This window comes from Adiantum capillus-veneris, chromosome 7 (genome assembly GCF_014529385.1).
Source record: "Adiantum capillus-veneris isolate H3 chromosome 7, ASM1452938v2, whole genome shotgun sequence".
In the NCBI taxonomy this organism is placed as follows: domain Eukaryota; kingdom Viridiplantae; phylum Streptophyta; class Polypodiopsida; order Polypodiales; family Pteridaceae; genus Adiantum; species Adiantum capillus-veneris.
The window spans coordinates 156,934,323-156,941,822 of NC_140937.1; the positions used below are offsets into that span (position 1 = coordinate 156,934,323).

Here is a 7,500-nt window from a genome sequence, read left to right on the forward strand (position 1 = left end):
TTATTCTAAAATAGCAAGCACTTAAAAAGTGAATATTCTACGAGGGTTACTTTTTTAATTTACAATCATTCAAACCTTCTCTTTGGTTGTCACATATCTCTTTGCAACCACTGTAGTTTTTTTTGTACAGTAAAATGGAGATTAGTTGTGCCATCCCATTGGCTATTGTAACCAACGGCTTGATATCTTCTGGGATAGCTGTAAGTGCATCAGCGGGTGAAGAGGAGATATTGTCATCTCTTTCTACTATTCGCAATGTGCGTGCAGCAAAGAGAGCAGCTCGAAATGTCGGGAGGAATAGTGCACCTGTTAATGAACGGGAGATACTTTCATCTCTTCGTATTCGAAATGTGCGTGCGGCAAAGAGAGCAGCTCAAAACGTCGAGTGGAATTCAAAGAAGCAAATTATTGAAACCTTGCTAGAGATCAAAGCCTTCTGCAATAGAATGGAGACAATGCAAACCAATGTCTCGGATGTGGTTGAAACTTTAAGCTCTGCATTGGAGATTGAAAGTGGGATACTATGGAAATTGCGAGAAGAGACAAAAGCATCAAACTTGCAGAGATTAGAGAGTGAGGCATACATGAGAGAGAAACTTTCCAAAGTTGAGGATTCTCAAAAGATGATATTGGCATCTATTGAGAATCTTCGAAAAGAGGCTTCGCGGAGTCAACGTGAATCAAAAGGACGAATGCAAGACAATAATCTACGACAAATCCTGCCAGGATTGAGAAGTATTGTCAATAAGCTTGGTGATTTGACAAAGGTTCAAGGTTCAAGACTTTCAGATATCCGAGCTACCTCAAATAAATTAAGTGCTTTGGCTAGATTAGTTCGACCAAAGAAGCGTCAAGTTTCTCAACGACCTAATCCTACTAATGGTAGAAATATGTAATGTTTTGTTGTATCTTCATCAAACTGTTCTTTTTAATTAAGTCAAGCCGTTGTGTCAAATTTAATTGAGTCAAGCCATTGTGTCAAATGTATTTAGTCCTACTTATGATAGAAATATGTAATGCTATGTTGTATCTTCATCAAACTGTACTTTTTAATTGAGTCACTATCAATGTGTCAAATGTATTTAGGTTAGAGGATGTAGTTTGATATCCCAGTTTATATTGATTTTTATTATGCATAAGGATGTTCTTTTAGTGACAAATCCAAATTATATGAGATCTATTTGCACCTGGTTTCATAGATGGTATCTGGACCACGTATATTATCACCTGGTCATGCACGACATAGTCGACTGTGTGATGATTCGCGAAAGGCGAGGCGCAAAATAGCATGAGAGAGAACAAGTCATTCACTACAAAGTACTATTGGAACTTTATTGGAGTGCAATGAAAGGCAAAGCATGCATGATGTACATGAAGGAAACTCTGAAGCCATGAATGTTAGGACAACAATGAACTTAGTAGAGGGAAACTATTCTAAAGTAGAAAAGCACTGTTTGTCCATCTGCTTTGAATATCCAGCGTCTCTCCTTTTACATCACAAGTCTATGGCACCAGTTCTATCCAAAAAGTGTGTGTTGCACAACTTAGGAAGCTTAGATTATGTTTGCTCCAAATGTGGAGCAAAGGCCTGGAAGGATGAAGGAAAGACTATCCAAACATTTGTGGGTAAATATTGTTGCTGTGATGGAAAAGTCCAATTACTTCCTTTGAATGAGACACCAAATGAATTGAAAGATTTGATGAGCTCAACCACAACAAGAAGTAGACAGTTCTTACAAAACATTCGAGGATATAATAATGCATTGGCATTTGTGTCTCTTGGTGCCCATATCAATGAGACTATTCATTATGGTGGGAGAGGTGTGTACACTTTTAAGGTTCACGGCTCTGTCTATCATAGTATTGGTTCTTTAGCGCCAGCCGAAGGACAAAATGAAGTCCCACGCTTTGCACAATTATATTTTTTTGATACTGAACATGAGTTGAGCAACAGATTGCATCATGTTTCAAATTTAGATCGTAGTATTCTAGAGTGTTTACAGGTGATGATGCATAGAGTAAATCCTTATGCAAATGCTCTACGATCTGCTGCTTCTTTGTCTAGAGATGCTATTGTACCCAATATGAGGATGGTTATTGCGGAGAATCGTTGTGATGGTTGGCAATATCTTGCTCCAAGGGGTTCTGAAGTTGGTGCAATTATGCCAGGACAAGGGGATGATAGAAATATTGGCTATCGCGACATTGTACTGAATTTTTGACACGGGGGTTTGAAAAGAATCTCTAGCATGCATCGAGCTTACATGTCCTTATTGTATGTTTTATTATTTCCAAGTGGAGAGGATGGGTGGCATCTTTATTTAAAGACAACCGATGGAAAAAAAATGAGTCAAAAGCAATATTATGTCTTTCTCTTACAAATAAGAGATGATACTGTGGAGTGTCTTCTTCGAGGAGGTAGGCTATTACAACAGTATGTCGTGGATGCTTATAGTACTCTAGAGGAGTCACGGATCGAGCTTACATGTCCTTATTGTATGTTTTATTATTTCCAAGTGGAGAGGATGGGTGGCATCTTTATTTAAAGACAACCGATGGAAAAAAAATGAGTCAAAAGCAATATTATGTCTTTCTCTTACAAATAAGAGATGATACTGTGGAGTGTCTTCTTCGAGGAGGTAGGCTATTACAACAGTATGTCGTGGATGCTTATAGTACTCTAGAGGAGTCACGGCTTTTGTGGATGCAAAATAACCAAAAAACACTCCGTGGTGAAGTGTACCAAGGATTGGTTGACATGGTCGAGGCTAGAGATGGCTTCGAGAGGGCTGAAGGTCAAAATGTTGGCTGTAGAATTGTTTTGCCTTCGTCTTTTGTTCACATTCACATGTTAAATCCCACGATCTAAGGAAAAATAGATGATGCATTACTACCTGGACAAAGTGTTGTTGATCGTCCTGATCTAACTATACAAGTGTTTTATCAGAAGTTCCAAGATATGATGCATTTACTTATCAAGCAATCCGTATTTGGGGAGGTGATTGGACATGTTTCAGTGATTGAGTTTCAGAAGAGAGGTCTTCCTCATGCACATATATTGTTGATACTTGCATCCAAATATAAATCCATAGATATATTACACTATGACAAGTTGGTTTGTGCAGAGCTCCCTGACAAGAATGTGTTTCCATAATTATTTGATGTAGTGAGTCGTTGTAATGTTCATGGGCCATGTGGTCCTTTGAACCCACGTTCTCCATGTATGGTTGACGGTAAGTGTAGATTCAAGTTTCCACGAACATTTTCTACTTCTACAAATGTAAACGAAAGTGGATATCCTGTGTATATGAGGAGAGATGATGGAAGGTTTGTTACGTCTAAAAATTATAATTTAGATAATCGTTGGGTTGTTCCTTACAGCCCTCTCTTATCACTAAGATACCAAGCCCATATTAATGTGGAGATTTGCTCAACTGTCACTGCCGTGAAATATCTTTATAAGTATGTCTACAAGGGACATGATCGAGCCATTGTTGTCCTTCAAGATGGTGAAGGAGCTACTGATGAGATCAAGAGTTATCTCAATGCACGTTATGTTTCTGCATCTAAGGCTATGTGGAGAATATTTGGCTTTGACATGCATAGTGAAAGGCCAGCTATTCAACGATTGCAAGTACACCTTTCATTGCAGAATATGGTCACATTTCAAGATGGTGATGATGTATCACATTTGCTAGATAATGAGAAAAATAGAAAAACTACCTTGACAGAATGGTTTGTTGCAAATCAAAATTATCCTGAAGCAAATAGCTTCACATATACTGACTTTCCAAATGGTTGGGTATGGAATAAAAGTCGAAAGGCATGGTCTCCACGACAACAGGGTGTTTCTATTGGAAGAATGTATAATATTGTCCCTACTGCTGGTGAGGTTTATTACCTACGAATGCTTCTCAATATCTGCAAGGGATGCAAGTGTTTTGAAGACTTGCGTATGTATGATGGTTACATCTATGATACATACAAGGAGGCATGTATAGCTAAAGGATTATTGCAAGATGATGAAGAATGGTCAATTTGCCTCCAAGAGGATTCTTTTTTTCAAAATGGAATGCAGTTGAGACAATTGTTTGCAATCATATTAGTCTTTTGTGAGCCACTTCATCCGGCTGCTCTTTGGGACAGGTTTTGTACTGAATTTTGTGAGGACTATGTTTATGCTAAGGATGCGCATTTCAGATGCAAGTGTGCGATTTGATGTGGAAAAAAATCAAGCATTGCTTCATATAGGATGCTTTTTGCAACAACATGGCAAGAGGCTTTGCGATTATATGTTGCCTGCAATAGACTCAACATTGGTATCCTTAAGTGAAAATGGTGCTATGGCTGAAGAAACAATGTTCAATGTTGATGAACAGTGTAGTATAGCAGATTGTATGGAAACTTCCTTAAATGAGGATCAGCAATTTGCTTATCACCAAGTGCTACAAGCTGTTGATACACATTCAGGGAAGGTATTTTTCCTAGATGGTCCTGGTGGCTTAGGAAAAACTTACTTATATAATGCACTTCTTTCACGAGTGCGAGGAAGTTGTAGAGTTGCTCTTGCATGTGCATTCTCGGGTATTGCAGCTTTGCTTTTGAGTAATGGAAGAACTGCTCATTCTAGGTTTAAGATACCTTTGGAGCTTCACTCTGAAGCAACTTGCAATATAAAGGTAAATAGTCAACTTGCAGAACTTCTAAGGAATGCAGCTTTACTTATATGGGATGAAGCTCCCATGACACGTCGCTATGCGTTTGAAGCAGTGGACAGAGCTTTAAGAGATATTATGCAGCGAGATACTTTGTTTGGTGGAAAAGTCATTTTTCTTGGAGGTGACTTTCGACAAATACTACCTGTTGTACCAAAAGGTAGTCATACAGACATTGTAAATGCTTCGTTGTGTCATTCTCACATATGGAAATACACGAAGATACTGAGGCTTTCCAAAAATATGCGTATAGTTGATTGCGGTTCAAATTCACTTCAACAAAGTTTTTCCCATTGGGTGCTTGATATTGGCAATGGGGTTATGGATGATGGAGGAGACTTAGACAGAGTCAAAATACCTTCACACATGATGCTTCCAGAAAATAGTTTGGCAGATCTCCTAAGCTTTATATATGGAGATTTGTGTCATTTGCAAGATCATGCAACTTTTTTCAGAGATCGAGAAATACTTGCTTCATGGAATAAAGAGGTGGATTTAATTAATGACTCTGCATTGTAAAGAATGCATGGAGATTGCAAAGAGTATTTGAGTGCAGATTCAATTTGTATGTCAGAGGAAAACACACATTTGTACACAATTGAATATCTAAATAGCCTTACTCTTGGTGGTGGTTTTCCACCTCATGCTTTAGTCTTGAAAGAAAATGCTCCTATCATGTTGCTGCGCAATTTGGATCCAAGACGTGGATTATGCAACGGAACTAGATTGATATGCAAGCAATTTCATCATAAGCTAATTGAGGCAGAGATAGTAACAGGATCAAATATTGGAGAGAGAGTTTTTCTTTCAAGGATTGACTTTATTATTGGAAGCCATCAGGGGCTTCCATTTCAAATGAAGCGTCGTCAATTTCCAATCAGGCTTGCTTTTGGGATGACTATCAACAAAGCACAAGGGCAAACACTTTCTTGGTCTATATCTTGAGTCATCGATCTTCTCTCATGGACAGTTGTATGTTGCAATGTCACGTGTACGAAGTGCAGCTTCTATGAGGATTGTTGTCAATACTGAAAACACTCAAGCGGAGTGTTACTACACTCCAAACATTGTATTTAAGGGAGTATTACAACTAGCGAGCTCATAACAGTAAGTTCAAATTGACATTGTGGCTCTCACTTAAAGTCAGACACACTTGATGTTAAATTTTATTCATATCTCTTAGATCAAAGTATTTCCTACAGATGGATCCTCGACGCAGTGCCTCCTATGTAGTGGGTCACATCATTGAATTCATTCGAGGTATTTATCTTCTTTTTTAAATTAGTTTATTATTAACTTGACTTATTATTTTCTTGAGAAGATTGTCTTATACATTGACTTACTCTGTTGAAGATCCACCGCAATGGAGGGGAAGAGTTCCTGCTATGTTTTTGGTGATCTTATTTGATCAAACTCATATTATATTGTAAGAGTTTTTATATATGATATATTTGTAGTTTTAAGCTTTTATTGCTCTACATAATTCATGGATTCCTTTGCAGAGATCACTCCCATCGAGGTTTTATCATCGTAGGTGTTTATGAAATGCTATACTTAAGTAGAGATATGTCTATGGAAGTTCTTGGATATTACCATGTTGCCTTTTCTTCGAACCACGAGCATCGTCAAATTCAAGTTAATATTTGGTTTGTGAGTGATGAGAGGCCAGTCAATGCACAACAGGTGGGGGTTGTTGGAGACCGCACTACACCATATCAATTGAGGATATTTACTCAAGTTGAAACACCACCCCGTATCTTGCAAAATGTATACAACATAGGTCCTTGGACTTATAGAATCCCTAACGTGGTCTCTCGAAGGCTACACTTTGAATAACTATTTTGTATTGTCTCTTTGTGAAGTTGTGAAATTTCAAAGTCTTTTGAATTGCTTTCATCTCTCTCTCTCTCTCTCTCTCTCTCTCTCTCTCTCTCTCTCTCTCTCTCTCTCTCTCTCTCAGGCTCTCTCTCTCTCTATCTTAAATCCTTCACTAAAACAAAAGAAAGAAGGACATGATTCTCTACGGCATGATCGTCAACTATACTTTTTAATCTATTTCATATTTGTTCCTCTTAAACTTCCAAATCTGTGCTGTCAGAGCAAATAAAGAATGGCATGATACATCATGGTTTCGTACACCCTCAATGATGTACCTACTTATATTAGAGGTATGTAAATGTAAAATCTTATCTTTGTTACTTAATTTTACCATGAACGATAACTTATTGGCCTTTATTTGTATGTTTACACGTATAACATTTTTTCTAGATCCTCCATTGTGGAGGGGTCCTGCACATGCTGAGGATATTGTTCGTATTGTCGAGGATTTTGAGATCCTTCTGTGCGTATAGCTTGAACTTGAATCCATATGACGTTAAATGTGTTGTTACTTTTTATGTTTGAATGGTTGGTTGTTATTTTCATTGCGGGCTTCAATATTATTGCAGACATTCTGTCTTGGCATTATATGAAGCACGATATTTTAGAAGTGTTGTAGGTTATTATCACATAGAGTTTGATATAGATGATATGCGAATAACTGTACGAGAGTTAGGTATGCAACGCCTTCTCAATTGCAACTTTTCATACGGTCCCTATGGAGTGAATGAATGGATGTTTAGAATCTATTCTTTGGATGAATCACCTCGACGCCTCGGTCGCAGTGTTCGACGTGTCGGACCTTGGATCTTGAGAGTTCCAAGTAGAGTGTGTCGTAGGCTCAACTTCTCTAGATGATCGAACACTTTGATCCAGTGTTTATGCATTCTAAGTACCATATTTGTTT

At 38.0% G+C, this 7,500-nt stretch overlaps 1 pseudogene; it reads left to right on the plus strand.

Moving 5' to 3' along the window:
- Window positions 1-7,118, plus strand: part of LOC147454894 (uncharacterized) — an 11,610-nt pseudogene extending 4,492 nt beyond the window's left edge.
- The last annotated feature ends 382 nt before the right edge of the window (window positions 7,119-7,500 follow it).